This window comes from Paroedura picta, chromosome 1, assembly GCF_049243985.1.
Source record: "Paroedura picta isolate Pp20150507F chromosome 1, Ppicta_v3.0, whole genome shotgun sequence".
Classification (NCBI taxonomy): Eukaryota; Metazoa; Chordata; class Lepidosauria; order Squamata; family Gekkonidae; genus Paroedura; species Paroedura picta.
In genome coordinates, this window is record NC_135369.1 from 64929098 (window position 1) to 64952681 (window position 23584).

Sequence of the window (23584 nt, forward strand, 5' to 3'; positions counted from 1 at the left end):
AACATCTTCATGCGCCCTCACGCACAGCTGGTACGGAAGTTTGGGCTGGGTTGCCATCAATATGCAGATGACACCCTGCTCTTCCTCCTGATGGATGGCCGCCCTGACTCTCCCCCAGAAACATTAGCCAGCTGCCTGGAAGCAGTGACGAGATGGCTCAAGCAGAGTCGTCTGAAGTTCAATCCTTCAAAGACGGAGGTCCTGTGGCTAGGTAGGAAGGGCCCATGCGAGGAAGCAAGACAAAGGGAAGAGGCCACGGGGACAGAAGGAAATGGAGTTGAGAAGAAAAAAAAAAGGAGAGTACTGGTAATTGGAGACTCCCTGCTAAGAGGAATGGATCGCCATGTGGCTGGGCCCGACCCCCTAACCCGAGAGGTGTGTTGCTTGCCAGGGGCGAAAATTAAAGATGTTTCAGAACGGCTGCCCAAACTCCTCAAATCTACGGATCGCTACCCATTTGTGATGGTCCATGTGGGAACGAATGACATGTCCCTGAATACCATCGCTCCTATTAAAAAAGACTATTAAGATCTGGGGAGGAAGCTCAAGCAAATGGGGGCACAAGTGGTATTCTCTTCAATCTTGCCTGTCAAGGGAAGAGGAATGCGTTGGGAGAGGAAGATAATGGAGGTGAATCACTGGCTGCGTAGTTGGTGCCGGCAGGAGAGATTTGGTTTCTGGGACCATGGGATAGGCTTTCTTGAGGAAGGCCTACTAGCACCTGATGGACTGCACTTATCGAAACTGGGGAACAATGTGTTTGGCAGGAACCTGGGGAGATTCATCAGGAGAGCTTTAAACTAAAGCCACTAGGGGAAGGAGACGATCAACATAGGGAGTGTATGGAAGGAAAACGATCGGAGGCAGCCCAACCGGCAAGGCCAGCTCATAGGGAACCAAAAGTAAAAGGATTCAGATGTCTTTATACTAATGCCCGAAGCATGGGCAATAAAAAGGAAGAGCTGGAACTTCTCATGCTGATGGAAAGGTATGATCTAGTAGGCAACACAGAAACTTGGTGGAATGATTCTCATGACTGGAATGTAATGGTAGATGGATATGAACTGTTCAGAAAAAACAGAATAGATCAAAGAGGTGGAGGAGTGGCATTGTATGTGAGGAAAGGGCTTACCTGTCAGGAAATTCTAGAGGAGGAGAGCATATCTACAGTGGAAAGCATCTGGGTGAAAATAAGCGAGGGGAAAACAAACAGTGTGGTGGTTGGTGTCTGCTACCGACCGCCTGACCAACGAGAGGATGTGGATGCTGCACTTTGTGAGCAGCTTGAGAAAATATCCAAGTGGCAGGACCTTGTCATCATGGGTGACTTCAATTTCCCAGATGTGTGCTGGGAAACAAACTCTGCGAAGCGTACTCAGTCATGCAACTTTCTGACCTGCCTGGCTGACAATTTCATTTATCAAATGGTAGATGAACCCACAAGAGGTTCAGCCATACTGGACTTAATACTGACCAACAGGCAAGAGTTGGTGGATGAGGTGAAGGAGGTGGGGACCCTAGGAGGAAGTGACCATGTCCTCATAGAATTCCTTTTGAGATGGGGAGCCAAGGAAGCTTGTAGCCAGACGCGGATGTTGGATTTTCGTAGGGCAAACTTTAATAAACTCAGAGACATGATGAGTGTCATACCATGGACGAGAATGCTGGAAGGGAAGGGAGCATGTGAAGGGTGGGTGCTACTCAAACAGGAGCTATTGCATGCTCAATCAATGACTATCCCAGAAAGACGAAAACACTGCAGGAGCTCTAAGAAGCCTATTTGGATGAACAGAGAACTTCAAGAGGAACTAAGAAAGAAAAGGAAAATGTTCAGGAAATGGAGGGAAGGACAGAGCTCTAAAGAAGAGTACCTACAAGTTACTAGGCACTGTAGATCAATCATCAGAAAGGCCAAAGCTGAGAGTGAGCTAAGATTGGCCAGGGAAGCCCAGTGTAACAAGAAAAGATTTTTCAGTTATGTGAGGAGCAAACGTAAAGTAAAGGAGGCAATAGGCCCACTGTTGGGTGCGGATGGACAAACTCTAACGGAAGATGCAGAGAAAGCAGAAAGGCTTAGTGCCTATTTTACATCTGTTTTTCCCCACAGGTCAAAATGTTTAGGCACATCTAGAGATGGCCATAGCCAAAGGACAGTGTCTGGGTGGCAGGTTAACATGGATAGAGAGGTTGTCGAGAGGCATTTAGCTTCACTGGATGAGTTCAAATCCCCTGGTCCGGATGAAATGCACCCGAGAGTACTCAAAGAACTTTCCAGAGAACTTGCACAGCCCTTGTCCATCATCTTCGGAACCTCTTTAAGGACTGGAGATGTCCCGGAGGACTGGAAGAGAGCAAATGTTATTCCGATCTTCAAAAAAGGGAGGAAGGATGACCCGGGAAACTACGGACCAGTGAGTCTGACCTCTGTTGTGGGGAAGATAATGGAGCAGATATTAAAGGGAGCGATCTGCAAACATCTGGAGGACAATTTGGTGATCCAAGGAAGTCAGCATGGATTTGTCTCCAACAGGTCCTGCCAGACCAACCTGGTTTCCTTTTTTGACCAAGTAACAGGTTTGCTGGATCGGGGAAATTCGGTTGATGTCATTTACTTGGATTTTAGTAAAGCTTTTGACAAGGTTCCCCATGATGTTCTGATGGATAAATTGAAGGACTGCAATCTGGATTTTCAGATAGTCAGGTGGATAGGGAATTGGTTAGAGAACCGCACTCAAAGAGTTGTTGTCAATGGTGTTTCATCAGACTGGAGTGAGGTGAGTAGCGGGGTACCTCAAGGCTCGGTGCTTGGCCCGGTACTTTTTAACATATTTATTAATGATCTAGATGAGGGGGTGGAGGGACTACTCATCAAGTTTGCAGATGACACCAAATTGGGAGGACTGGCAAATACTCCGGAAGATAGAGACAGAGTTCAACGAGATCTGAACACAATGGAAAAATGGGCAAATGAGAACAAGATGCAATTTAATAAAGATAAGTGTAAAGTTCTGTATCTGGGCCAGAAAAATGAAAAGCATGCCTACTGGATGGGGGATACGCTTCTAAGTAACACTGTGTGTGAACGAGACGTTGGGGTACTTGTGGATTGTAAACTAAACATGAGCAGGCAGTGTGATGCAGCGGTAAAAAAGGCAAATGCCATTTTGGGCTGTATCAACAGAGGCATCACATCAAAATCACAAGATGTCATAGTCCCATTGTATACGGCACTGGTCAGACCACACTTGGAGTACTGTGTGCAGTTCTGGAGGCCTCACTTCAAGAAGGACGTAGATAAAATTGAAAGGTTCCATGGAGAGCGACGAAGATGATCTGGGGCCAAGGGACCAAGCCCTATGAAGATAGGTTGAGGGACTTGGGAATGTTCAGCTTGGAGAAAAGGAGGTTGAGAGGGGACATGATAGCCCTCTTTAAGTATTTGAAAGGTTGTCACTTGGAGGAGGGCAGGATGCTGTTTCTGTTGGCTGCAGAGGAGAGGACACGCAGTAATGGGTTTAAACTTCAAGTACAACGATATAGGCTAGATATCAGGAAAAAGTTTTTCACAGTCAGAGTAGTTCAGCAGTGGAATAGGCTGCCTAAGGAGGTGGTCTTGGCAGTCTTGGCACTGGCAGTCTTCAAGCAAAGGTTGGATACATACTTTTCTTGGATGCTTTAGGATGCTTAGGGCTAATCCTGCGTTGAGCAGGGGGTTGGACTAGATGGCCTGTATGGCCCCTTCCAACTCTATGATTCTATGATTCTATGAAGTGCGCCTGCCTACCCTGGATGGCGTGGAGCTCTCTACAGCTCACTCTGCCAGGAACCTAGGCGTGATTCTGGACGCCTCCCTCTCAATGGAGGCCCAGATTACAAAGGTAGCACGACTGGCATTCTACCATCTCCGCCAAGCCAAACTACTAGCTCCCTACCTGGCCCCGGAACACCTAGCTACAGTGATCCATGCGACGGTCACCTCTAGACTGGACTTTTGTAACTTGCTCTACGCAGGCCTGCCCTTAGCCCTGACCCGGAAACTACAACTAGTTCAAAATGCAGCAGCCAGGATCCTCACGGCAACACCGTGGAGGTCCCATATCCGGCCTATTCTCCATCAGCTGCAATGGTTACCAGTTGAATTCCGGATCAGACTAAAGGTTCTGGTAATTACCTTCAAGGCCATATGCGGTCAGGGCCCAGTGTACCTGAGGGACCGCCTCCCCGCCTATGCCCCCAAAAGAGCTCTACGCTCTACTGCCTCCAATCAGCTAAGGATCCCTGGCCCTAAAGAAGTCCGTCTGGTCTCGACCAGGGCCAGAGCATTCTCTGTTCTGGCCCCTACCTGGTGGAACGAGCTCCCAGAGGAGATCAGGGCCCTGACGGTTCCGCAGGGCCTGCAAAAAGGAGCCCCTCCACCAGGCATTTGGCCGAGACCAGACGTAATCTACAGCGACCAAGGGCCCCTGCTCCCCTCACCCCCCCTCAGAATTCAATCAATAAGCCACCCCCCTTAGAATCCCATCTACAAGCCCTGGACCTGTTTGTATTATGATTGTTTACTGTTATACTGTGTTGTGTTTGGTTGCAATTGTTGGTTATCGATGTACATGTTCTACAGACTGTTTTATGTATGGTTCTCTGTTATAATGTAAACCGCCCTGAGCCTCCGGGGAGGGCGGTATAGAAGTATGATAAATAAATAAATAAATATAAATAAATATCCCAAGCTCCTTTAGAGACTGGTTTACCAGACAATGGGCTGTTGTCACTGTACTCTCTCCAGTCTGTCTTTACTCTTCCAAGTCTTTAAAAGCCTATCCAAGCCCCTCTTCCTTAGGGCTAAGGCCCATCCTATATTTCCTAAGGATGTTTTGGGCCTGCTGGGCCACCTACCTGCATCAGTGATTCCCCAGAGGCTGTCCTTCCTTATTTTGATTTTCTGTCACTGCCCAGCTGGCATTGTCTCACCATTCATTCATTCATTCATTCATTCATTCATTCATTCACTCACTCACTCACTCACTCACTCACTCACTCACTCACTCACTCACTCGTCAAACTTGTATGCCTCTACCCTTAGCTAGCTAGCCCATGGTGGCTTACAACATGATTAATAACAGAGACATCAGACAACAGTAAAAATCCCCTCCCACCCATCCCATCAGAACTGCCATATCACATATGTGCTCAGAAGATGGAAGGGACAGGTGCAAAAGGCATGAAGGGTACCGGAGGAAGGGCCACATCTTTCTCACCCTGATCTCAACCTAATGTCTGGTGGAAGAGCTCCATTTTACAGGCCCTGCAGAACTGGAGAAGCTCTGGCAGGACCCTCAGCTCTTCCAAGAACTCAGTCCACCAGGCAGGGGCCAGGGCTCATCTGATGGCAGCCAAGGATAGTTGCCCAAGGCCCTGCTAGGAGGGCAAGGCTAGCCAATGGTGGAGGCTGCAGGAAACTGCCAGTGGTATGATGGCATTTTGCCCGGCTCTTCAGAAGGAGTTAAGTAGCAAGTTTGTGGGTCTCTCTGCCCAGACGTATCTGTATGTTTGCTTTGTTCTCCATTTCAAATAACTATTATGTAATGCAGCTCATGCCTGTGAGCATCGTATATGACACTTCGTCTGTCTTACTCTGTCTCATAGGCCGTAAGAACAACAAGTTGTAATATGAGCACAGTTTTATTTTTTAGCATTAGTTTATTCTTACACAACTGAGACTGTTTCTGCACCAGTGGCTCGGGGCCTTTGACCTTTGGTACATCTCATCCCCCCCAGATTTGTTCTCCTGCATGGGAATCAGTTCCTAATGCAGAAACAGTGTCAGTATGAGATATTTTTGTGGAATGAAGTATGATAAGAAAGGTGAATGATGTCTCTTTCCTCATTCTTTAGCTGTCAGTGGATAATCAGATATGTGGATGGTTAGTGATTGTTGGTGTTTTTACCTTTCTTGTACTATTGTTTGCTTTCACCTTTCGTGCACCATTATGATGGCCAATAATTTAGGGGTGGCTAGATGCAGGAACAGAAGGGTCGTTAGCATTTCCACGGTGAAGCAAGTGACAGTGCTTTCCTAATTGGTACTTGGACTGATAAAGAAGAAACATTTATCCCAAAAAAAGGTGTCTAGCTGGAGAGGTGCTGTCAGATTGATGTTGTGAACACACATTACATCAGACAAGACCTGTTCCTCAATCAGGACAGGGAACCACAGTAAATTGGAAAATGTCATATATTTCCGAGCTTAATGATTCCATCAGTTTTAGCATAATTAAGATGCAAATGGAATGATATCCCAAAGCGTCAAACTAGCTTTGTGTAATCTAGAGAAAAGAGCCTCATGTAACCTACGTTTGTTTAGGAAAGGAACAACAATTAATTCCCTGGCAGTCTCAGTCTTCCCTTTTGTGATGATGGCATATCTTCAGTGCAACATGAATTTAGTGCTCGGAGGGCCAAAGCCAGAAGACCCCATTCTACACATAAATAGGAAAAGATTGTGCTCCCCCCCCCTTCTAAATCAGGCATATCCGATAGAATGCAGCTTCCATATTGAGTCTCAAATCAAGGGAGAGACTAAATAATGAAGTGTTATCAAGTTGCAACTGCTCATGGGGTTTTAAAGGCAAGAAATCAGCAAAGGGGATTTGCTATTGTCTTCCTCTGCATAACACCTCAGACATTCCTTTATTTTACACAGTACCCCAAGATCTTGGTCCCGTCCAGTATGCCTGCTTCTCATTTTTGTGACTCAGATGTAGAACTCTGTACTTGTCCTTACTGAATTCCAACTTGTTCTTATTCACCCACTTTTTCAACATATTTATATCTCATTGAACTCTATCTTCCTGGGTGTTCACTCCTCCTCCTAATTTGGCATAATGTACAGATTTAATGAGGAGTCCTTCCACCTCCTGATCCACATTGATAAAAATGTTGAAAAGTACCAGCGGTTTGTGGTGTCTCCTGTGGGGTCTGGCTCAACTCTGCTCTCCCTGGGCTCCATTCAGCACAGCCTTCCTGCTCTTGCTGACATTTGCAGATGCCGGCCCAGCTGAGCAACCCAAGCCAGCCAGTCACTTCCCAGGCCAGGGAACATATGGGAAGAGTCCTCACCATCCTCTGGGTGCTGGGAAGCTGGACCTCATGCAGACTAACTCGGTGAAATCTGTGCTGGGGCAACAAGACACGTGCCCACAGAGAGTGCTCTTAGTGCTGTCTCTGGCGTGCCATAGGTTTGCTACCATTGCTCTAGAGGATTATAAAACACCTTCTCTCCCTACTATTTCTCCAAATTGCCCTCTCCCAAAGTTGCTTTTCTTTTTAAAAACCAGTCAGAGACTGAAGTGCATATATTTGCACATAATGTGTAGCCGATCTCTTACTGGAGGCTTTGTTTACCTCACCCCACCCCCAAGTGCCCATGTGGTGCCAAACTATTCCAGTGTAACTTTTTGAAGGTGTACATGCTCACCAGAATGCTTTTAAAAATCCTTATGTGAGTGAGAAATGCTACACTGGGAATCATCCAAATAAAAGTAATTTCTAATTTAAACAGGTACTGTCACTTCATGGCAGGGAGTGCTAGGTATTTCCTTGAGTTATTTTCCCCCGGCTCTGTACTCATTTCCTAAGTACAGGAGAAATGCTTGCATAGTGCTATTAAACCCACCTGCCTGCCTGATGGATTAGTCATTTCAGCAGCAGGGCCCTTTTGAAGGGAGACCAGCAGATAATTGACTGTCAAACAGCTGAGCAATGTTAAGGTCAATTGGAGCTGAGGTTAGTTTATTTGAACAATGGGACAATCTTCCAAAGGGGGCCCTAATGCTAATAATAATAGCAACAACAATAACTTTCACTTTAATGGAATTATTCAATATTGCCAGGAGGTGGTGTGGGAAGAATGAACTAGAGAAGGAAAGGTGTTTTTTTGTTTTGTTTTTTTAAGTCAAGAAAGCCAGATTCACTTGTCCTCCTTAAGTGAATATGAGGTACCAACAATATGTAGGAAAATATCCTTGGGGGAAAAATGACCACATTGCAAGAACCATTGATTTTCCTGTTTGTCAATTGATTTTGAATTTCTGGTCTACCTGCACTGAATCTTTTTTGTACATATCTTTACTCAACAAGCATAATTCTACCCTAAGTAGAGGGAATGTTAAAAGGATTGAGGATCTGTTATTGATGCATTCTTATACAGTGTGAGGTTCTTTCTCTGATAAGCTAAAGTGTATCAGCTAAAGCTCCCATTTTCAAATGATCTGCATTTGGGAGACCTTTTCCAAATTAACTCTAGGAAATTCGCATGCATGATAGAAGAATTTAGGATATGGGGGGATTAGGCCCATGTGGGCAGTAAGAAGACATTCTCAATTCTACTATAATCAGTTTGTCCCTGAAATACAGAAATCCTTTTCATCTATTTAGGAATTTGGAGTCAGTTTTTAATCAATTCTGTCCTCTATAAAATCTATATAGTCTTTTCTGTCTGTTACTGTAAGAATGATCCTGCTATGTAACTTCAATATTGCTTAATGTATCATGTTAGTGTTTCAACTCTGTTTTCCCATTTCTGCAATTCAAAGCTTATTGTTTTCTTTATTGAATGTCCCATCTTGTTGGTTGTGTTTGATTGACCCTATGTAGTTGGCCTTTCAACTCTGTGAGAAAAGTAGACTACATATATAATATAAATAAATAAGTAAAGAAGCAAATAAAAGGAAGGAAAGAAAAACCATCCTTCAATAGAGAAAAATTGTAGTAAGACGAATCAATGGCTATATAAAAAAAACTTTGAACTTTGGAGAAAGAACTTTCCAAACTAGTACGCAGTCAGGTCATGGAGACCATTTGCTAAGACTCTTGTTTCTGACCACTTATCTGCATGAGTGCAGGATATGCAGCCCAACATGCTCCTGTTGCTGTGCATTGCAAGGAAAGATTAACTGCCTTTCTGGGAAGTTTGCCTGCAATAACAGATCTTGTTAGAGCAGATAACGGTAAGGATGTTTTCATGAATGCTTGCTGCAGTAACAATAGTAAACAGCACCAGTTCTCTTGGAGAGTCTTCATCATGGATAACATAAAAAGCATCAGTTTCTCCCTGCACGTGGACGTTTAAAAAAAATTGTAGTCCAATTGTTGTCAGGTTCACACTAGTCTAGGGGTGGACAAACTGTAGCTCTCCAGATGTCCATGAATTATTATTATTATTATTATTATTATTATTATTATTATTATTATTATTATTATTATTGAATTTATTTCCCGCCACTCCCTTGCGGCTCGTGGCGGGTTACAACAGTATAAAAACCCCATAAAATACATTAAAACCAATTAACATGTCAATAGTTAATGACTACCTGGCAAGAGCGGCTAATCAACTACCCATTCCCCCCCTAGCAAGTAGAGAGGGGATACTGATGGTACTCGTGTCTAATCCCAATCCTCAGGTCCTGGGGGGGCGTAGGTGTTAAGCCTGGTCTCAACCGTAAACCTGGCGGAAGAGCTCCGTCTTACAATTACCATGAGCCGCTGCCATGCTGGACTTGGCAACATTGACCCTCTTCATGGTCCCTACCTTTATCTGCCTTAACAAGATCTCTAATGGCAGACAAGTTTCCCAGAAAGACTGTGAATCTTTCCCTGCAATGCACAGCAACAGGAGCATGTTGGGCTGTCAGATCAGGAAGAGTCACAATTTAGCCCCTCCGGACCTAGTACATACTGGCAAGGTTGCAAGAGACAGATTGTGCTGCAAATTTAGTTGCCACAGAGTGGCAAGACTGGAACACCCACCTTAGCAGCTGGTCTGTGATCCTGCAAGGAACATCTTGAAAAATATGTTCGACAAAAAGAATCTTAGTTGACAGTGGGAGCACTTATAAGGGCAATGAGCACAAGAATTCCCCTATGACTCTGTTGAGCATGAACAAAGATGAAGATGGATGCCAAACTCTGTTTGGCAACCCAGGTGAGAAGCCATTGCCATCCTGTCTCATTCACATCTCCATCCTAAGCCCCTTATGCACATGGGGAGCCAATGATATCATAATGCTGTGTCTGCTCCAGCAGAGAGGGCAGTCTATAAATCCAAATAATTAAACATCACCAGTCAGCATCCTATGGCTATTTATTATTATTATTATTTATTAATCTACCCAACGTGGAGCAGCAAACTGATGAATGATATGCATGAGCACAGCCAACCACTGCCTGTTGATGAAGTCGTAGTCCCTTGATGTCACAGAGCCATCACCCATGTACAGAATGGGAAAAGGCAGGGAGAACAATGCAAGGAGAACAGAGTCACTGGCCACTACCATGGAGGCTGCTGGTAAGTGCAGTGCAAACTCTGGAGTTAAGATACTCCTTTTTACTAGGTAGGATTGCATCAAGGATTGCATTTTTCACAGTCAGAGTAGTTCAGCAGTGGAATAGGCTGCCTAAGGAGGTGGTGAGCTCCCCCTCACTGGCAGTCTTCAAGCAAAGGTTGGATACACACTTTTCTTGGATGCTTTAGGATGCTTTGGGCTGATCCTGCGTTGAGCAGGGGGTTGGACTAGATGGCCTGTGTGGCCCCTTCCAACTCTATGATTCTATGATTCTGAGGGAATTGATTGGCTAAAGGCTATTGGTAGAACCATCACTCATTAATCTGTCTGTTTAAAAGTGATGATCAACCATAATATTTATTTATATGGTCATAGACCAAGATACAAAAATATAAGAAATAAAAAGCTTGTGGTATTTTAGAATAAAAGATCAGATAATAAAGTGTTAAAAATTTAACTGAACAATATTCTAAAATATTAAAAGAACCTTTAACTATTTTGAATAGGTCAAAGGATCAATTTCTGGAACTTTAGGCAAGTTTCCTGGCCTTTTATCGAGCTTGGATCACAGTGGCACAAAATTTCGCCATCAACAGAGAGATCTAAGACTTTTCATCCAACAGAAGCTCTCCAGTCTGCTCTGCACTAGATTTAAATGGCATTGCATCTATTAGAGGGAGAATGAATAAGTTTGATATTCACTTTTCATTAAACTACAAAAATCTAAGATAATTATATTATCATTTTGCTGCTCCAAACAGCTGAAACTCATTGTGAAGAGACCACCTTTCATTTCAGGGAAGTTACAACTACCTGTCAGGAGAAAGTCAATGAACTGAATAATGCTTTGTATAGAGCTATTGCTAAATGGGTCCCAGGCTGTGGGAGACAATTCAGTTACGGTTATAGTTTACTGGACCAACTAATCTTGCATTGTGCTATGTAGGCAGGTCTTGACATAACATGGTTCATGAGTGAGTCTGAAATTACAAGTACTCAAAACTCATGGAAGAATAACACGGCTACTGACTTTTTGTAATATGTAGAACAAAGTAAAGCCTTCATGAAGTAAAGCCTGAATTATAGACACTTATCGCATGAAATAGGAATGAGATATTAGTCAGCAAGAAATTGTAAGTAATGAGCTCAAAATTTAAGATGTACATATAATTTAATTATATATAGTATCTGTTTGTCTCCCACAGTTCTACTCTGCAACACTATCCCTACCATAGAAAATCATCAGTCTACAAATCAGATCTGGCAACAACTTGTCAGCAATTTATTTATTTTTATTTACATTTGTAAACTGCCCCTATCGAACGTGTCATCTTTTGTTGGTTTACAACATTTATAAAATACAATTAAAACAGTTAAAGTTAAAATCAGCAAAATATTATTTTATTGATGATGACGTTATCCGTTCAGTCGTGTCCGAACCTCGGCGATTCTATAGGAAAGTCTTCGCCATGTGCCCTTGTCTCTGACAAGGTTGGTTCATGTTGGTTCATGGTCATCCCTGTATCGGCTTTAATCGTGTCAAGCCAGCGGATCCTTTGGCGACCAGGTTTCCATTTGCCACTGACCATGCCAAGCATTAATGATTTTTCTGGTGAGTTTGATCACATGATATGTCTGAAGTAAGTGAGCTTTAGCCGTAATATCTTCCCTTCTAATGACATTGTTGATTTGCTCCTCTCTAAAACTATCTTGTTGGTAACTTTGGCTGTCCGTGGTATTCGCAGCATTTGTCTCCAACACCATAATTTGAAAGCATCAATTCTCCTCCTGTCCTCCTCCTTCAGGGTCCAGCTTTCACATCCATAGGTTGTTATGGGAAAGACAATGGTGTTGACTAGCCGGCACTTTGTATTAAGGCTGATATCCTTACTCTTCCACATTCGGTTTATGCCTAACATTGCGTTCCAGCCCGGTGTTATTCGCTGTTTGATTTCATGGCTGCATCCACCACTTTGGGTGATCATAGAGCCATGAAAGATGAAATCATCAAACCATTCAATGTTCTCGTTGTCGATCGTGACTTTGGTGCTACTGCCAGTAGTTGTCATGATCTTGGTCTTTTTGATATTTAGGTATAGTCCCATCTTTTCACTTTCTTCTTTTAGTCTCTTTATCAAGGTCTTCAGATCACACTCCGAGAGTTGGTTCTTATATGCCGCTTTTCTCTACCCGAAGGAGTCTCAAAGTGGCTTACAGTCAGGGCCGTTGCGCATTCGTCCAAAATAGCACAATGGTTACAAATTGAAATCGCTACAGTTTTGCCATTATGCACAATGTCGTTGACAATCTGCAACACTCCTGAAACTGATCCGCAAAAAGCGCTTCGTTGTAGCGCTTTCAGGGAAATCCCAAAAAGTGGATTCACCCTCCGGAAAGTGCTACACTCCTGCAACCAATCTGCAACACTAGCAGGAAAGTTCTGTGCGTTACCATTTTTGTGGTTTCTGCAAAGTCCCTCCCCCTGGCTCTCTCCTCTGATCTTCCGACGAAGCGATTGCCATTTTTTTTCTCCGAGCGAGCGGAGATCGACGCACCGGCAAGCCTTAGTTTACCCAGCGAGGCTTCCCCGGCTGTAGTCCCTCTGTTTAAAGTCACAAAGCACAAGCATCATAGAGGCCCGTTTGCTGGTTTATTTTCACTTTATTTTTCACACTGTTTTCGGCCGAAAATCGCGCCCGTGAGGGGGGGGGGGATTTTTTTTTTCACTCGGGGGAGCATGGCAACGATGAAACGGCAGTTCAAACATCACCTGCTAGCTGGATGGGTCTCTCCGTTGCAACGAATCAACCTATATTCGTTGCAACAGGTGTTTTTTTTTTTTTTTTAAACCTTCCTTAAAGGAAAAGGGCTGTTTGGGAGCATGATAACGGCCGCCCATTGGCTGCTTCATGGCCAGGGGCGGGACACAGCTCAGCAATAGCGCTCCCTTTCTAGCGATTTTTGCCGAGACCGGAACCCTGTGGGAAACGCAACTGGATTCCACTACAAAGGCAGGTATGCATAATGACGAATTCCACTATTTAAAATGGCGATTTTTCGTTCAGCAAACAATTTGCTACATGGATCCCGGTGCGGAATGGCCCTCACCTTCCCTGTGAGATACCCTGTGAGGTGGGTGAGGCTGAGAAAGCCCTGATATCACTGCTTGGTCAGAACAACTTTATCAGTGCCATGGTGAGCCCAAGGCCACCCCGCTGACTGCATGTGGGAGAGTGCAGAATCGAACCCGGCTCACCAGATTAGAGGTTTGCACTCCTAACCGCTACACCAAAGCTGGTTCCAGGTATATACCATCATTCTCATTTAAAGGAAGGCTAGTGAGAGTGAAGAGCTGGATGTATTGCAGCAGGAGAGCCTATCGATGTTCAACATATTTACTTGACTGATGTGGCCTTAACCATAAGTCTGGCGAAAGAGCTTTATCTTATAGGCCCTATGGAACTGTGCTAGTTCTGTTAGGGCTATGAGGATCTCTGGGAGATCATTTGATCAGACAGGGACCAAGTTAGAGAAAGCCCTAGCCCTGATTGAGGCCAGTTGGACTTCTTTGGGGCCAGGGACTACCAGAATGGTTTGTAGTCACTGAGCGAAGCACCCTCCCTGGGACATATTCAGATAGCTGGTCCATTAGATATGCCAGGCCCAGATCACGTATGGCCTTATAGGTTAGAACGAAGACCTTGAAGCGACCCAGAACTCTATTGGGAGCCAATGTAGCTGCCAAAGTACCGGTCTAACAAGTCTATAGTATTTCAGTGAGGACCAATGTGGAAGCATTTTGGACCAGTTATAATTTAGGGTCAAGGGTAGACCTATGTAGAACAAGTTACAGTAATCCACTCTAGAGGTAACCATCACATGGATCACTGTGGCCAAGTGCTCAGGAGCCAGATAGGGTGCTAGTAGCTTAGGCTGGTGAAGATGCAAAAAAGCCAGCATTTGTACTCTTGACAAGGAGTCATAAAAAATCATGCCCAAATTCCTGGCTGTATATACAGTTGCCAATTGCACTCCATCCAGGTAGGGCAGATATACTTCCTGATCTGGCCTTTTCCTCTCCAGCCACAGGACCTCCATCTTTGAGGGGTTGAACTTCATGCAGCTAACCTTGAGCCACCCCGCCACTGCTTCAAAACACCTGGCCAACAAGTTTGGGGGTCATTTGGTCTATCATCCATTAGGAGATAGAAGTGGGTGTCAGCATATTGGTGATACCCAAGCCCATAGCTCCAGATCAGTCTGGCAAGAAGGCACATAAAGATGTTAAATAATGTCAGGGAGAGGACCACCCCCTGTGGGACCCTACAACGGCATTGGTAGAGGTGTGATTGATTCTCCCCAATTGCAACCCTTTGCCCTCAACTGTGGAGAAAGGAGGCAACCCACTCATGGACTATCCCCCATATCCCACATTGCTGAAGTGGTGAGCAAGAAGTATGCAAGGCCTTCTTTTGAAAGGACCTCATTTAGCAGTGGGTAGGGATGGAACCATGTGAACTTCACTTGTGAGGGAATTCCTTGCTCATGCTTGCTTAGCTACACATCTGTCATAGCTACACATCATACAGGAACATATTTCGAAGACCCTCTGGGCAATTCTATGTGGGAAAAAGTAGAACATAAAACATTGTGATGTGGTCCCAAAGAATTTAGGGAATTAAAATGAGCTATCATTTTGAATTGGGCACAAAGCTGAATGGCATCCAGCAAAAATAATTTTCACTAAATGGATAAACCCACAACTGGATTTTTTTTTGTACTCTATGATGTCAACAACATTTTTATGTATGTGTTTTATTGTGTGGAGGAACATGTACAGCCCAGACACAGATTTTCCAGCACAATGGCCTTTCTTTGGCAACAAATCCCATTGATTCCTTAGCAATAAATCCCATTGAATTCAGTGACACAAAGACTTTTGCCATGGAAATTCTAGCTTTGGATGGATAAAACAGTTATGTGATAGCACAGGAATTAATATTCACTACCTCCTACTGCACATTCAGTGTTCTGGTAAAAAAAAATCCAATAGAATGTCTTCTATAGAACCACTTTATCATGATTTTTCTTCCATCAAAGCATTTGAGTGAATTGGTTTTATGCCTGAGCCAGTAAGTGTATAGAGTACTGTGGTCTTTGTCTACATAATGCTTCAGTGATCATTTAGTGCAATGTAAAGAAAACCATAAAGGTAAAATGCCAGAATATGCGGCAGTGACCCTGCCGCTGTTGAAATGACAATAGACCCAAATTTTATTTTCTAATACAATATCCCATTGGTATCTTACGCCCAAATTCCACTGGTATCTTACTCTCAAACTGATTTCCAGGGTATATGCTTCTGAGAGCCAAATTTTCCTTTCTAAGTTTCTAAGGTTCCCCTGAAACTTGGGGCAAATGTTAAGCCTGTTTTAGTCTGTGATGCAGTTCTACATGTGGTGAAAAAAATAGGTACTCTTCCGATCAGCTACTTGTTCTTGAGAACCAGGGTGAATATTGACACTTAAGTAGTAACATATCCATTCCGGATGGTAGTGCATCTGAAAGTTAGTGTTTTAAAATTAGGTGAGTGATTTATGGCACTGAGCCTTCTGAAAGAAGCTAATATAGTGATCTTGCTCAATAGCTGTGCTATAAACAAGTTGTGTACTTAGTGTAAAACAAGCAAACATGTTTTCTGCTATGAAAGGTTAGAAAGGATGCAGTTGCTAAGGCGTTTTGTCACCATGCTGAGCTTGGCTCTTCCAGAGCCCAGCTATGATTCTAGGGAAAGGCTACAGCAAGAGAGCATGTGGCTGCATGCAAGCTGCTATTGCTCTTTTTTGTCCTTTTTGAATGCTAAATGTCCTTTTTTTCTGAATGGCTGCCAGCTCTCTGATGAGTTTGTACTTGCCTTTGTCTGCCCGAGTCATAATACAGTGCCACAAAGAAGATGAATCCCCTGAATGCAAGGAAAGAACGAACCAGCAATTGCATAGACATAGCCTTCCCCTATCCCTGTTTTTCCAGAATAAGATAAAGCACACAAATGGAGCCCAGAGTTCTCTTGAATTAACACTCTGATTAATAGATCCCACATGTCAAGTAAAAACGAAAATTGTTCTGAATATACTATATTAAAAATATATGAACCTAATTAATAACAAAAATTGATTCACGCATTGACTCCTCAGGTCAAGATGACACTCCCACCAAAGTTCTTGCATTTTGTTGTGTATTTATAATCACTAATGTATACTGATTTATGTAGTTTCTCTAATGCAGTTGCAGAATGATCCTTTCAGTTTTGACCTAGTGTACAGATATTATCACACCTGATTTGGAGGAGAGATTGGTGACCCAATTTTCCTTCATTCATCACCTCCTACAGTTCCACCATTTCCTTGATGACCTTGTTCTCTCTTTTTTCCTTCCCCTCTCTCCCGCTGCAAAGGAGAGAGAGAGAGAGAGAGAGAGAGAGAAATGGAGTGGAAAGCTTTCCCCAGTACCCATCTTTCCTAAAAGAAATGAAAAATATTAAGTTTTGAACACGCAGTGATTGGCATACTAGTGTGAAGGTATAATTCTTTATTGGAAACTCCTCTCCTTGCACCTTTTCTCAGCAACTATGTCTCCTAGTGTCCACTTAAGCTGAAGGCAGCTTATTTTCCCCCATGTCGATCATGATGCATAGGTAACAGTTATTTAAAAAAGAACAAACAAGAAAAACACAGCTTTACAATATTCCCTAGAAAAATCTAGTGAGAGTCCGACTATCACAGCATATGTGGAACACATACCTGCTGTGGGACTCCATGGTCCTGGCCCCCTCCCTCTCTGACACACATACATACACTTACACACACACACACACTTCTTTCCCCTCCCTTCTTGCCTCTCCTACTTACCTCTCCTTCCTGGTCCCTCCCCCCTCAAACTCTCCCTCTCCCCACAAATTCCCCCTACTCCCCTTTACCTCACCGACCTACCTTTCCTTCCGGGTCCCTCCCCCTCCTTCTCTCTCTGTGTGTCTCTCTCTCACACACACATATACACATATTCTCCCCCTCACCCTTCCTTCTCCTTACCTGTTGCAGCAGGAATTCTGCGGTTGTCTGCTGACAAATGCAACATCTCCCCCTCTTCCCAGGTCTGTCCTGCTCCACAGAGGGTGGGGCTGGCCTGGGAAGTGGGCTGCTGCCATGGCAGAGCTGCAAGGCCCAGCTCTGAGTCTCACAGCTCTGCTTCTGTAGCTGCCGTCTACTGGCACGCTCCCTAAGGTGGGACAATGGACATAATATCTGTTATTGTTTCTGTTTTAGGGAATGTGCTAGTAGATGAGTTCCACTTCAATAATATCATCCTTCTGAAATTAATTGTGAAATGGCTGCCTAAAAAGAATAGCCTTACATTTCTTAGGTTATACAGACAGCATAGAGCCGTTACCCCAGCCCCCCTTTCGGGAGGGTGGTTCTATAATATTGGAGCTGCTAGCATAGCTGGTACAAACAGTTATCTCACTCTTAGCCTGGAAGAAGCTCTTGAAGAATATGGGATGGTAAATAAGCTCATAACAAGTAAGGGAGAAATGTAGATGGCATGAAATAGCATTCCAGCCAAGACAACATTATTTATCTTAAATGAAGTAGTCAAGGATGGGCCCATCTGTGGATTCTTAAATTTGCAGATCAGGCCACACTGACATAAAATATAGTTGTGCAAACTTGGGGACCTCCCAGATCTGTAGAAAAATTGAAAAAACAAATAACATGGATGAGTTTAAATTCCTCCCCGCCCCAATAAAGAACATTGTCTGCCCATGTGCTATTGCAGGATCGCCTTTTCCCTTAGAACCCCCCAGGAGCATTACTATCCTCAGATCAGGGGTTCCCAGCCCAAGAGAGGCTACGCTGGCCTGATGGGAAAAGCCCTGAGCCATATGGAAGGATGGTATTAAAATATAATAAATAAATAAATAAATAAATCTTCCAAGGGAGATTGAAGAATCTTACTACACAAGGCTTGCTTATGGATGTTGCAATGAAATTGCATGGGAAGTGCAAAAAACGTTACTTGCATTTTCTGATGCTAATTAAAATGGATTCTTAAACATTCTTATTTCTTTTCCAAGCTTATGACAATAAATGAATCTGTTCTGAATTTCCACCTGCAATAGGTTCAGTGCTTTGATGTGTCTTTCAACATTGAATTGTAAATTCTTCTCAAATTTTAGTCCATTTTAGTATGAGAAGTTTGAAAAGTTACATCACTAACTTGCTTCCAAAAAGGTTTAGTTTTGATTCAAAAGCTTTTAATACAATATACACATAATACACAAGCTTTGCTTTCCCTTGTGACCTTAGATTCAATGTGTTCAGATCCTCTGTGAAATCCATTAAGTAAGTCAAATTAAAAATCCATTCAGGTTCAGAAAGTGCTTCTAGACCTTTTCTTTTCTCCTTAATAAAGACATAAATTTCATGATGAATACTGAAAAAATATTTGAGGATTTTGCCTCTGCTAAGCCACCTGACTTCTGCATGATAAAATACATCCCCATTTTTTGCATCTATCTCTGAGAGAAAATTTTGAAACTGACAAGTTCATGATGCCTGATGTAATTAGTGCTAGATACAACAATACACATTATGTTTTCCCACTGGAGAATCTTACTACACAAGGCTTGCTTATGGATGATGCAGTGAAATTGCATGGGAAGTGTACTGATTAATTTTAATATTTCTTCATTGATTTTTGCATCTACACCAATTTTACTTCCCACCATATTTCTTGCACCCTCAGTTGTGATGCTTTTCAATTTATCCCAACTCAGACCAGTATTTTCTACACACCTTCAAGTATGTTTTCTGCAGTGTGGTGCGTTTCGAACTCTGCAGTGCATACAACTCTTCTGTAATTCTGAAGTTGGAATCTATACCCCTGATAAAAATTAGTAGTTGAGCAATGTCTATAACTTCATTGCTCTCATCTAATGCCAAAGGGAAGAAAATCAAAACTTTTTGCCTTGACAACCAGTGACATATGCAGCTCTTCTCCTAGTTCTTCAACATGCCTGGTGATTGTAGATGCAGATAAACTGACACAACTAACACAAGATACCATCTCAGGGCACATTTCCTCCATTAGTTAAACCATGCACTTTTTAACAAATTCACCAGCAGAGAATCGTCTACCACTCTCAGCAATACATTTAGCAACATGATAGCTGGCCCTCACAGTAGACAGGTTCTATTCAACATGCTTTCTAATACTATTTTGCTACAAAAACATTGATTTTTTTTTTAAGAGAGTTTATCTTGTTCACTCGCACCTCTCCTTGAAATATTGAGTAGCTCTTGTGACAGGATACAAAGTGCCTTTTAATATTGACAGATTCAAGATATATCAGGGATACTGCTTTATCCTTGTTTAAAACAAAGAAGTACTCAGTAGTCCATTTGTCATTAAAGACACGGTGCTCATCTGCAATTTTTCATTTCTTTAAAACAGAACTTCCTTTTGCAGACATCTTATAGGGCTTTTAGCAGAGCAGAAGTTGCAGAATTTCAATGTTATCATTGAATAAATAAAAATATGAGTAGCATAATTTTAGGGGCCTAACTCCTCCCTTTCCCATTAAACCTACTCCACCCTAGCTGCTATTAACTGGGGATGTTCAATTTGATGATGGCAAGGAAGAGAAGAGACTCCCTTCCCCCCATCCACTACAGTTCTCAGAAGCACTAAGCTATATACTCAGGCTAGGAACAATTTGTTAAAACTGGATTGTGAATCCAACCTACCAGATGTTAGAGTTGCAATTCTAAGTACGTTGAATACTATGAGATTTATTTCTTAATAAATACAGTCCCTTGAAGTTTAAATATACACCTGCTATTACATTTTAATTTTAATACTGTAAAAATTGGGGGCCCTCCAAAAAAGGGCAGGTAGACAGAAAGAGTGAATGAGGGCAGCCTTCTACCTGGAACAGAGGATATGCCATTAAGTTGGCTTCAAATTATATGTAGGGGGCACATACACATCACTGCTTGCCAGCCAAGCCTCAATCATGAGAAGTAAAATGGCAGCCAGAGGGATGGGAACTTGGCTGGAGGAAGATGTGATGTGGTTGGTTGGTGAAGCAAGGAAGTTGTATGTGGTGGAGGAACACGGAATGAACGTAGATTGCAAAGCTGGATCTGGAGTTTTCCCCTTCATTGGCTTCTAGCTGGTGTTAGGATGCCTCAGCACAACGGCAGGAGTGGGAGGTAAAAGGGGCAGGACCCAAAACCCGACATGTTGCTGTTGTCTTTTTTGCAAGAAAGGGACAGAATGAACAGCAATAGATGGTGCCTCTGAGGCAGGAAGAACAGTATGGGTCTGAGGGAAAATGCCCTGAGGGTGATCGCAGCAGACAAACAGGTTGGAGGGCCACACACAGAAAGAGGTTGGGGGCTGCATGCAGCCCACAGGCCTCAGGTTGGTGTAGTCTATTCTACCATATTATTCCCACTGTAGTCTCTTCAGTGTGTCAGTGAGATTCCCAACTCCTTGAATAAAGCCAGTGTGCAGGGAGAAACATCTGGAAGCTGGAGTTATAGCATGCATCTTGGAAGCTAGTGTCTATTTTACAATAGAAAGTCTCCTTTAAGCTGTTCTGGAACACATCATCACTTAAGTGTTGCCTTTCCCAGGTATAGGTTTTGCCCCAGTGATTATAGGTATTGTAGAAGCCCCATGAAAAGGGACTTCCACCCACTGGATTCTGACTGCAGCAAACACCATCAGAATCTGAAGAAACTTGGTAAGGTTTGTTTAGAATAGTGAGTAACAATGTCCCCATCACTGTAAACCTCTCTGGCCCTATGGATAGAATCACTCAATATTTACTAGCTGATAAATCCCCAGAAATAACAGAACTAGTGGCTGAATTCTTGGCTAGGGTGATACAAAAGGATAATCAGCTAAGTAAAAAAATAATTCTAATCCATGGGCATTATAGTCGGTGTGAGTTACTGATTACTGAGCATTTGATAGAGGAATGTATATTTGATTATCATTATTTTATTTCACCTATTTGTTTTTATCTTATAACTATGTAATCATTTTGAATTATTAATGATCAACTACTTCTTTTATATAGACATTTTTATATGCCATTAAAGGTTTTTTTTATTTTGAATTTTGATTTGAGTAACAATGAGGCAGTCCCAACCACCACTGGGCATTATACTTGGATACAGAAACTGCAGCTTGTTTTCAGTTTTTCCCCTCCATGGCAGATGGCAATGAATCTTGTATCTGAAATATCTCATTTTCTTAGCATAGTTTGTGCCACTATGTTCATTCCCAATCTTTATGCAACCAGTCAATTTGGTTCCACAGCCTGATGCCCACTGCAATGGTTCAAGTGCAAATGCTGCACTGCACAGATAATTGGAATTCGTTGTAGTTATTCAGTGGCAGTAAGCAAAAGAAAATGTTTTTCTTTTTTACTAATATTTTTAATTTTATGTTATTGATGACTAAGCCTTATCAGTGGGTTTCTGGCAAATCTTACCTCATGTTAAATACATAGCAAAATATCCACAGGACAGAAAATGAATGCTTCTTTCATAAGGACCATGTTCTGTGCAAATGTTCTGCTTTTGCAAAATATGGAGTCCCATTCCTCTGAACCTATTTATTTGCAAAGGGAATTTTTCCAGTAGATATAGTTGACACTGTGTCCATAAAATACACTGATGTGTACAATCTGGGGAAGGTTATCTCTTGTATTGGTTTTAGGTTGTATTAAATTAAAGAATAATAGTGGACATACTTTTATTTCCCATTTCCATAGGGGATCCCTGTAAGAGAATCCTCATCTTTTTGAACAAACATGGAATTATTTCAGCTGAGCAACAGCTAATGTCAGTGGTGTACTAATTTATGGGCAATTATTTATCCATGTTTTCTCTCACTAACTTGCATTGATTTTTCTTTTAAGAAAACTTGACAAGGAATATTGTGAGAAATATCCTGTCATCTGAGTGGGAAAAAAGATTGATTTTAGAGGGTGAAAAATATTTTAAAAGGCCACATTTGCTGATGAAGAATAAAGAAAAATGTTCATTTGATGTATTCTTCTTAGGCAGTCTCCAAGACCAGAGGAAACGCAGGAGGAATAAACTAATGAATAATGTATCTGTCAACAGAGGGACAGGGGAAAAATATTTCCAGCTCTTTATGCAGCTTGGTGTAATGACTAAGAGCAGCAGCCTCTAATTTGGAGAATCATGTTTGATTCCCCACTCTTCCACATGTAGACAACTGGGTGATTAGGGCTAGCCACAGTTCTCTCAGAGCTCTCTCAGCCTCACCTACATCACAGGTTGTCTGTTGTTGGGAAAGGAAGGATATGCGATAGTAAGCTGCTTTGAGACTCCTTTGGGTAGTAAAAAGTGGGGCAGAAAAAAACAGCTATTCTTCATATCTTGGGTGACATTATTGTCCCAAATGGTAGAAGCGCAGAGGGAGCTGGAGAGAAATAATCTGAGCACAGATACAGTGATTAGCATAGTCAGAGGCACTGATGACTGTTTGGCTCAGCCTGTCCTATATCTTGGTAATCGTCAGAGCACTCATAAAAGCATAGCTCCACATGCTGACTGCACAGCCTGCCAGAGGGGACATGAGGGAGTAAAAATATGATGATGAAACAACAAAGATGAATTAAAGGATTAAAGGACACAGGGACTTCACAGTGATCCATGTACTGGGGTACCACATGTCTCTCATTCATAAATCATTATTCCTTTTCTACCATATCCAAAACTGGCAAACACAAATGTAGATATGAAACCACATGCACATGCTTGCAAATAAAGACATGATGAAATGTTTCCCCCAAAGAGGAAGAATATTAAGGCATTACTCCTCCGTCTTCTACAGATTGGAATGTATACAGTGTTTTTAGAGAGCACTGATATCTCCCTGATTCCTGTGACAATTCTGTAGGGTGGTGCTGTTGTCCTCTAGGTCCAGCAGAGGACTGAGGCTGAAGGGAAAACAGTTTTTGTGAGGCCATGCTTTATTTTCTGGCAAACACAAATGCTCATTCAGGAATTTTTTGGTTCTTTGCTTGGTCTTTAAAAAATTCATATGCCCAGCTGATTGTCATGGGTTACTTCTCTCTCAAAATCTCCAACATTTTCCTCTTCTTCCTCCAGTCTATGCCAACCAATAATCCAGGGTCATTT

The 23584-nt window shown here is 42.7% G+C and overlaps 1 protein-coding gene across 1 annotated transcript in view; it reads left to right on the top strand.

Annotated features, from left to right (window-relative positions):
• ALK (ALK receptor tyrosine kinase) overlaps nt 1-23584 on the top strand; it is an 816801-nt gene that overhangs the window by 156673 nt on the left and 636544 nt on the right. The gene's annotated exons all lie outside the window — the stretch shown is intronic.